Below are 10,782 nucleotides of genomic sequence, written 5' to 3' on the forward strand. Positions count from 1 at the left end.
TCTGAATCACTGCATAGCTCTTTGACTGGGCGGTGCATGTGAATCGCTGCCCTGAACCACTGCACTGAACCACCTAGCTTGCCTCGCTAGCCTAGCGCGCCTCGCTCGCCTCGCTCGCATGCATGCACGTCGCCGCCTCCCGTGCATGCAAACCCACGTCGCCGCCTCCATGCATGCAAGGCCTGGAAAGGCTGAGACGGGCTATTTACTGCGGTCTCAGGCCCAGAGCACGAGACGGCCCAACGGTCCATCCAGCGCGGCCGGTATTTGTTAAAAAAACAATGGGTCTCCCAGCCAATCAGATTGCATCTCGCGGATCGCCCCCCTCCTCCCCGCAGATTCCTACTAGAAGGGTTAGATCGACGGCCCTTGATCGCCGCTAGGGTTAGATGAACGGTCCTTGTTCAGCGCTAGGGTTAGCGGGGTTTGGGAGGGGTTTGGAGCAGTCAAAGCTATGTTTGACCAGATTTCAAATGAGCATAATAAATTAAATAAAAATCAAAAAAATAAAAAACCTGCGCACATAGTCTTCTTATGTCATATACTAACGATTTAAGTTGATAAACAAGCTTTACATACATTTAAATGATATATTCATGTGTATTGTATGATATCTCGAGTATCTCAAACTCTCTTGTATGAAGTGAAGAGAAGTGTTTTGGGAAAATGAACATGAAAATTTCAAAAAACTAACCACAGCTTCATTTTGGAGTGACTAAGAAGGATCCAGGCTTAGTTTTTCATTTTGATGTTTTACACTTGTTTAAATCTTGGTCAAAGTTAAGTTTGACCAGAATTCAAATGAGCAAAACAAATTTAAAAAAAATCAAAAAATGGAAAAACCAGCGCACATAGTCTGTACATATAGAATATATGTGTAGGAATGTTATTTGGCTGATTTAGACAAGGTCGATTTTTTTTTGCTTAGAAATGAGGCCGTTTACCCTACCTTTGGACCCCTCTTTTTAGCACATTTTTCATGAAAATTTCAAAAAGCTCACCACAACTTCATTTTGGATTGACTAAGAAGTATCCAGGCTTAGTTTTTCATTTTGATGTTTTAGACTTGTTTAAATCTTGATCAAAGTTAGGTTTGACCAGAATTTAAATGAGCAAAACAAAATTCAAAAAAATCAAAAAAGGAAAAACCATGTGCTCATTCAAACATCATGTCAAACATACTTCTAACATAGGTCCAACATCATCCAACAGAAATACAACATGTCAAGTGATAAATGTTTCATAATACAACATCATCCCTTATTCATAATGTTTCATAATTATTCATAGATAGCGTTGGGGCTTCTGTCTGTTCCTTGAGCTTCTTGCCATCACTTTGCTCCTCGTGCACCTTGTGCTCATTGTTTCTTCTCTTCTTCTCTTGGTTGTCGGTACATTGTGCGTCTTCTTCAAACCTACCATAGAGCTGTGCAAAACATAAACGGTAATGAGATCATGTCAAGTGATAGATGTACAGTAGTATTTGACCCTTGCAAGATTTACATACCTAGCAGAACTCACAACAACAGAAGGTTGGTCACCATTTGGAGCCTCACTTGGATCATCATTTGGAGCCTCACTTGGATCACCATGATCACCATTTAGAGCCTCACATGGATCACCATTTGGAGCCTCACTTGAATCATTATTTGGAGGATATTTTGGATCATCATCAAAATCATGCGGTTGTTGACCATCATCATTTGGAACCTCGTCAAAATCCTCATCTGATGCAACCGGCTGTTGACCATCATTTTCATCATCTGTTGAGGCAACCGGCTGCTGACCAACATTTTCATCGAAGCCTTCATCGAAACTCTCTCCGAACGCTGGATCTACTGTGTTATCACAATACTTACCAAAATGACCAGACCCACCACACCTTGTGCACTTACGCTTCCTCGCTCCAAGTCCAGCTCCTTCGCTGCGAGGTCTGATTCGACTCTTCCTTGGTCTACCTGCTGCTCTCTTCAGAATTGGAGCGCAAAGCTTGAATCCAGGGTCCACCATGTCCCATTGTTGTTTTCCCTCCATAGCAGGCAACGCATAAGCATATGTGGCTTTGAACCTTGCAACAGAGTAGTAATCATGCACATACTGTTGTATGTTCCCTGCTGGACCTGGGAGAGAAGTGATGAAAAACAAGGCATGAATGCATGGCAACCCAGTTATCTGCCATTGCCTACAACTGCAAGTTCTAGCTTCTAAATCCACTGGATATCTCCATTCCTCTTCTCTTTATCCAAATATGATATCTCTGCTGTGGTACCCGAGCAAAGAGTCATGTTCATTTCCAAGCCTGTTGTCTTCTGTTTCAGTTCATTCATCACGGCAGGGATGATAATGTGGCCCATGAATTTTGCCTCGGCTATTCCTGCACGATAATGAAATTTCTGCATGTATTCTATCCTTATCCTGTCAAGCAAATCCACCACATAATGACCCTTTAGTTTCCGGATCGTTGAGTTGAAAGACTCTGCTAGATTATTGTGCACATAGTCAACTTTGCTCACTTCACTGAATTGGCTTCTGGCCCATAACTTGGAGTGGTGTGTTTCCAAGTATTCTTTCACTTTGGGATCATGTATAACTGCCTCAAGTGGTAGTTGTGCTTCTTCACACTGCATGTCAAAGATGCTGGCCATAAATTGTCGGTATACACCTTTCCTTTGAATTTCTTCATGAAATTTGCAGCAAGGTGACGCATGCATTTGTTGGGTTTCGTAGTAATTTCAAAAACTTTCCTACGCACACGCAAGATCATGGTGATGCATAGCAACGAGAGGGGAGAGTGTGATCTACGTCCCCTTGTAGATCAACAGCGAAAGCGTTGACACAACGTAGAGGAAGTAGTCGTACGTCTTCCCGGTCCAACCGATCCAAGCACCGTTACTCCGGCACCTCCGAGTTCTTGGCACACGTTCAGCTCGATGACGCTCCCCGGGCTCCGATCCAGCAAACCTTCGGGGAGGAGTTCCGTCAGCACGACGGCGTGGTGACGATCTTGATGTTCAACCGTTGCAGGGCTTCGCCTAAGCACCGCTACAATATGACCGAGGTGTAATATCGTGGAAGGGGGCACCGCACACGGGTAAGGAACGATCACGAAGATCAACTTGTGTGTCTAGAGGTGCCCCCTGCCCCTGTATATAAAGGATCCAAGGGTGGGAGTGGCCGGCCCTATGGAGGCACGTAGGAGGAGTCCTACTCCTACCGGGAGTAGGACTCCCCTCTCGTTCCTTGTCCAACTAGGAGAGGTGGAGGGAGAATAGGAAAGGGGGGGCGCCGCCCCTCCCTCCTTGTCCAATTCGGACTAGGGGGAGAGGGGGCGCGCGGCCTGCCCTGGCAGCCCCTTCCTCTTCTCCACATTAGGCCCATAAGGCCCATTAACCCCCCGGGGGGTTCCGGTAACCCCCCGGTGCTCCGGTTTTATCCGATACATCTCCGGAACCCTTCCGGTGTCCGAATATAGTCATCCAATATATAAATCTTTATGTCTTGACCATTTCGAGACTCCTCGTCATGTCCGTGATCACATCCGGGACTCCGAACTAACTTCGGTACATCAAAATGCATAAACTCATAATAACTGTAATCGTAACGTTAAGCGTGCGGACCCTACGGTTCGAGAACAATGTAGACATGACTGAGACATATCTCCGGTCAATAACCAATAGCGGGACCTGGATGCCCATATTGGCTCCTACATATTCTACGAAGATCTTTATCGGTCAGACCGCATAACAACATACGTTGTTCCCTTTGTCATCGGTATGTTACTTGCCCGAGATTCGATCGTCGGTATCCAATACCTAGTTCAATCTCGTTACCGGCAAGTCTCTTTAGTCGTTCTGTAATACATTATCTCGCAACTAACTCATTAGTTACAATGCTTGCAAGGCTTATGTGATGTGCATTACCGAGAGGGCCCAGAGATACCTCTCCGACAATCGGAGTGACAAATCATATTCTCGAAATACGCCAACCCAACATCTACCTTTGGAGACACCTGTAGTGCTCCTTTATAATCACCCAGTTACGTTGTGACGTTTGGTAGCACAAAAAGTGTTCCTCCGGCAAACGGGAGTTGCATAATCTCATAGTCATAGGAACATGTATAAGTCATGAAGAAAGCAATAGCAACATACTAAACGATCGGGTGCTAAGCTAATGGAATGGGTCATGTCAATCAGATCATTCAACTAATGATGTGATCCCGTCAATCAAATAACAACTCTTTGTCCATGGTTAGGAAACATAACCATCTTTGATTAACGAGCTAGTCAAGTAGAGGCATACTAGTGACACTCTGTTTGTCTATGTATTCACACATGTATTATGTTTCCGGTTAATACAATTCTAGCATGAATAATAAACATTTATCATGATATAAGGAAATAAATAATAACTTTATTATTGCCTCTAGGGCATATTTCCTTCAGTCTCCCACTTGCACTAGAGTCAATAATCTAGATCACATCACCATGTGATTAACATCGATAGTTCACATCATCATGTGATTAACACCCATAGTTCACATCGCCATGTGACCAACACCCAAAGGGTTTACTAGATTCAGTAATCTAGTTCACATCGCTATGTGATTAACACCCAAAGAGTACTAAGGTGTGATCATGTTTTGCTTGTGAGAGAATCTTAGTCAACGGGTCTTTCACATTCAGATCCGTTATGTATTTTGCAATTTTCTATGTCTACAATGCTCTACACGGAGCTACTCTAGCTAATTGCTCCCACTTTAAATATGTATCTAGATCGACACTTAGAGTCATCCAGATCAGTGTCAAAACTTGCATCGACGTAACCCTTTACGGCGAACCTTTTTGTCACCTTCATAATCGAGAAACATATCCTTATTTCACTAAGGACAATTCTGACCACTGTCCAGTGATCTACTCCTAGATCACTATTGTACTCCCTTGCCAAATCAGTGCAGGGTATACAATAGATCTGGTACACAGCATGACATACTTTATAGAACCTATGGCCAAGGCATAGGGAATGACTTTCATTCTCTTTCTATCTTCTGCCGTGGTCGGGCTTTGAGTCTTACTCAACTTCACACCTTGTAATACAGGCAAGAACTCTTTCTTTGACTGCTCCATTTTGAACTACTTCAAAATCTTATCAAGGTGTGTACTCATTGAAAAAACTTATCAAGCGTCTTGATCTATCTCTATAGATCTTGATACTCAATATGTAAGCAGCTTCACCGAAGTCTTTCTTTGAAAAAAACTCCTTTCAAACACTCCTTTATGCTTTACAGAATAATTCTACATTATTTCCGATCAACAATATGTCATTCACATATACTTATCAGAAATGTTGTAGTGCTCCCACTCACTTTCTTGTAAATATAGACTTCATCGCAAATCTGTATAAAACTATATGCTTTGATCAACTCATCAAAGCGTATATTCCAACTCCGAGATGCCTGCACCAGTCCACAGATGGATCGCTGGAGCTTGCACATTTTGTTAGCACCTTTCGGATTGACAAAACATTCTGGTTGCATCATATACAACTCTTCTTTAATAAATCTATTAAGGAATGCAGTTTTGTTTATCCATTTGCCAGATTTCATAAAATGCAGCAATTACTAACATGATTCGGACAGACTCAAGCATAGATACGAGTGAGAAACTCTCATCGTAGTCAACACCTTGAACTTGTCGAAAACCTTTTGCGACAATTCTAGCTTTGTAGATAGTAACACTACTATCAGCGTCCGTCTTCCTCTTGAAGATCCATTTATTCTCAATTGCTTGCCGATCAACGGGCATATCCATTAAAGTCCATACTTTGTTCTCATACATGGATCATATCTCAGATTTCATGGTCTCAAACCATTTCGCGGAATCTGGGCTCATCATCGCTTCCTCATAGTTCGCAAGTTCGTCATGGTCTAGTAACATGGCTTCCAGAAGAGGATTACCGTACCACTCTGGTGCGGATCTCACTCTGGTTAACCTACGAGATTCGGTAGTAACTTGATCTGAAGTTACATGATCATTATCATTAGCTTCCTCACTAATTGGTGTAGTAGTCACAAGAACAGAATTCTGTGATGAACTAATTTCCAATAAGGGAGAAGGTACAATTACCTTATCAAGTGTTCTACTTTCCTCCCACTCACTTCTTTCGAGAGAAACTCCTTCTCTAGAAAGTTTCCGAATTTTAGCAACAAAAGTCTTGCCTTCGGATCTGTGATAGAAGGTGTACCCAATAGTTTCCTTTGGATATCCTATGAAGACGCACTTCTCCGATTTAGGTTTGAGCTTATCAAATTGAAACTTTTTCACATAAGCATTGCAACCTCAAACTTTAAGAAACGACAGCTTAGGTTTCTTGCTAAACCATAGTTCATACGGTGTCATCTCAAACGGATTTAGATGGTGCCCTATTTAATGTGAATGTAGCTGTCTCTAATGCATAACCCCAAAACGATAGCGGCAAATCTGTAAGAGACATCATAGATCGCACCATATCAAATAAAGTACGATTACGACATTCGGACACACCATTACATTGTGGTGTTCCAGGTGGCGTGAGTAGTGAAACTATTTCATATTGTTTTAACTGAAGACCAAACTCGTAACTCAAATACTCTTCTCTACGATCAGATCGCAGAAACTTTATTTTCTTGTTACGATGATTTTTCACTTCACTCTGAAATTCTTTGAACTTTTCAAATGTTTCAGACTTATGTTTTATCAAGTAGATGTACTCATATCTGCTCAAATTATCTGTGAAGAACAGAAAATAATGATACCTGTCGCGAGCCTCAATATTCATCGGACCACATACATCAGTATGTATGATTTCCAACAAATCTGTTGCTCGCTCCATTGTTCCGAAGAACGGAGTCTTAGTCATCTTGCCCATGAGGCATGGTTCGTAAGTATCAACTGATTCATAATCAAGTGATTTCAAAAGCCCATCAGCATGGAGTTTCTTCATGCGCTTTACACTAATATGACCTAAACGGCAGTGCCACAAATAAGTTGCACTATCATTATTAACTTTGCATCTTTTGGTTTCAATATTATGAATATGTGTATCACTACGATCGAGATCCAATGAACCATTTTCATTGGGTGTGTAACCATATGAGGTTTTATTCATGTAAACAGAACAACAATTTATTCTTTTACTTAAATGAATAACCGTATTACAATAAACATGATCAAATCATATTCATGCTCAACGCAAACACCAAATAACACTTATTTAGGTTCAACACTAATCCCGAAAGTATAGGGAGTGCGCGATGATGATCATATCAATCTTGGAACCACTTCCAACACACATCGTCACTTCACCCTTTAACTAGTCTCTGTTCACTCTGCAACTCCCGTTTCGAGTTACTTAGCAACTGAACTAGTATCAAATACTGAGGGGTTGCTATAAACACTAGTTAAAGTACACATCAATAACATGCATATCAAATATACTTATGTTCACTTTGCCATCCTTCTTATCCGCCAATCACTTGGGGTAGTTTCGCTTCCAGTGACCAGTCCCTTTGCAGTAGAAGCACTTAGTCTCAGGCTTAGGACCAGACTTGGGCTTCTTCACTTGAGCAGCAACTTGCTTGCTGTTCTTCTTGAAGTTCCCCTTCTTCCCTCTGCCCTTTTCTTGAAACTAGTGGTCTTGTCTACCATCAACACTTGGTGTTTTTCTCGATTTCTACCTTCGTCAATTTCCGCATTACGAAGAGCTTGGGAATCGTTTCCATTATCCCTTGCATATCATAGTTCATCATGAAGTTCTACTAACTTGGTGATGGTGACTAGAGAATTCTGTCAATCACTATCTTATCTGGAAGATTAACTCCCACTTGATTCAAGCGATTGTAGTACCCAGACAATCTGAGGACATGCTCACTAGTTGAGCGATTCTCCTCCATCTTTTGGCTATAGAACTTGTTGGAGACTTCATATCTCTCAACTCGGGTATTTGCTTGAAATATCAACTTCAACTCCTGGAACATCTCATATGGTCCATGACGTTCAAAACGTCTTTGAAGTCCCGATTCTAAGCCATTAAGCATGATGCACTAAACTATCAAGTAGTCATCATATTTAGCTAGCCAAACGTTCATAACGTCTGCATCTGCTCCTGCAATAGGTCTGTCACCTAGCGGTGCATCAAGGACATAATTCTTCTGTGCAGCAATGAGGATAAACCTCAGATCACGGATCCAATCCGCATCATTGCTACTAACATTTTTCAACACAATTTTCTCTAGGAACATATCAAAATAAACACAGGGAAGCAACAACGCGAGCTATTGATCTACAACATAATTTGCAAAATACTACCAGGACTAAGTTCATGATAAATTTAAGTTCAATTTAATCATATTACTTAAGAACTCCCACTTAGATAGACATCCCTCTAATCCTCTAAGTGATCACATGATCCAAATCAACTAAACCATGTCCGATCATCACGTGAGATGGAGTAGTTTCATTGGTGAACATCACTATGTTGATCATATCTACTATATGATTCACGCTCGACCTTTCGGTCTCCGTGTTCCGAGGCCATATCTGTGTATTCTTGGCTCGTCAAGTATAACCTGAGTATTCTGCGTGTGCAACTGTTTTGCACCCGTTGTATTTGAACGTAGAGCCTATCACACCCGATCATCACGTGGTGTCTCAACACGAAGAACTTTCGCAACGGTGCATACTCAGGGAGAACACTTCTTGATAATTTAGTGAGAGATCATCTTATAATGCTACCGTCAATCAAAGCAAGATAAGATGCATAAAAGATAAACATCACATGCAATCAATATAAGTGATATGATATGGCCATCATCATCTTGTGCCTGTGATCTCCATCTCCGAAGCACCGTCATGATCACCATCATCACCGGCGCGACACCTTGATCTCCATCGTAGCATCGTTGTCGTCTCGCCAATCTTACGCTTCCACGACTATCGCTACCACTTAGTGATAAAGTAAAGCATTACATCGCGATTGCATTGCATACAATAAAGCGACAACCATATGGCTCCTGCCAGTTGTCGATAACTCGGTTACAAAACATGATCATCTCATACAATAATATTTAGCATCATGTCTTGACCATATCTCATCACAACATGCCCTGCAAAAACAAGTTAGACGACCTCTACTTTGTTGTTGCAAGTTTTACGTGGCTGCTACGGGCTTAAGCAAGAACCAATCTCACCTACGCATCAAAACCACAATGATAGTTTGTCAAGTTGATGCCGTTTTAACCTTCGCAAGGACCGGGCGTAGCCACACTCGGTTCAACTAAAGTTGGAGAAACAGTCACCCGCAAGCCACCTTTGTGCAAAGCACGTCGGGAGAACCGGTCTCGCGTAAGCGTACGCGTAATGTCGGTCCGGGCCGCTTCATCCAACAATACCGCCGAACCAAAGTATGACATGCTGGTTGGCAGTATGACTTATATCGCCCACAACTCACTTGTGTTCTACTCGTGCATATAACATCAAACCATAAAACCTAGGCTCGGATGCCACTGTTGGGTTTCGTAGTAATTTCAAAAAAATTCCTACGCACACGCAAGATCATGGTGATGCATAGCAACGAGAGGGGAGAGTGTGATCTACGTACCCTTGTAGATCAACAGCGAAAGCGTTGACACAACGTAGAGGAAGTAGTCGTACGTCTTCCTGGTCCAACCGATCCAAGCACCGTTACTCCGGCACCTCCGAGTTCTTGGCACACGTTCAGCTCGATGACGCTCCCCGGGCTCCGATCCAGCAAAGCTTCGGGGAGGAGTTCCGTCAGCACGACGGCGTGGTGACGATCTTGATGTTCAACCGTTGCAGGGCTTCGCCTAAGCACCGCTAGAATATGACCGAGGTGTAATATCGTGGAAGGGGGCACCGCACACAGCTAAGGAACGATCACGAAGATCAACTTGTGTGTCTAGAGGTGCCCCCCTGCCCCCGTATATAAAGGATCCAAGGGGGGGGTGCGGCCGGCCCTATGGAGGCGCGCAGGAGGAGTCCTACTCCTACCGGGAGTAGGACTCCCCTCCCGTTCCTTGTCCAACTAGGAGAGGTGGAGGGAGAATAGGAAAGGGGGGGCGCCGCCCCTCCCTCCTTGTCCAATTCGGACTAGGGGGAGAGGGGGCGCGCGGCCTGCCCTGGCAGCCCCTTCCTCTTCTCCACATTAGGCCCATAAGGCCCATTAACCCCCCGAGGGGTTCCGGTAACCCCCCGGTGCTCCGGTTTTATCCGATACATCTCCGGAACCCTTCCGATGTCCGAATATAGTCGTCCAATATATCAATCTTTATGTCTTGACCATTTCGAGACTCCTCGTTATGTCCGTGATCACATCCGGGACTCCGAACTAACTTCGGTACATCAAAATGCATAAACTCATAATAACTGTAATCGTAACGTTAAGCGTGCAGACCCTACGGTTCGAGAACAATGTAGACATGACTGAGACATATCTCCGGTCAATAACCAATAGCAGGACCTGGATGCCCATATTGGCTCCTACATATTCTACGAAAATCTTTATCGGTCAGACCGCATAACAACATACGTTGTTCCCTTTGTCATCGGTACGTTACTTGCCCGAGATTCGATCGTCGGTATCCAATACCTAGTTCAATCTCGTTACCGGCAAGTCTCTTTAGTCGTTCTGTAATACATTATCTCGCAACTAACTCATTAGTTACAATGCTTGCAAGGCTTATGTGATGTGCATTACCGAGAGGGCCCAGAGATACCTCTCCGACAATCG

The sequence above is a fragment of the Triticum urartu genome, chromosome 7A, assembly GCF_056163025.1.
Source record: "Triticum urartu cultivar PI428250 chromosome 7A, HENAU_Tu73, whole genome shotgun sequence".
In the NCBI taxonomy this organism is placed as follows: Eukaryota; Viridiplantae; Streptophyta; class Magnoliopsida; order Poales; family Poaceae; genus Triticum; species Triticum urartu.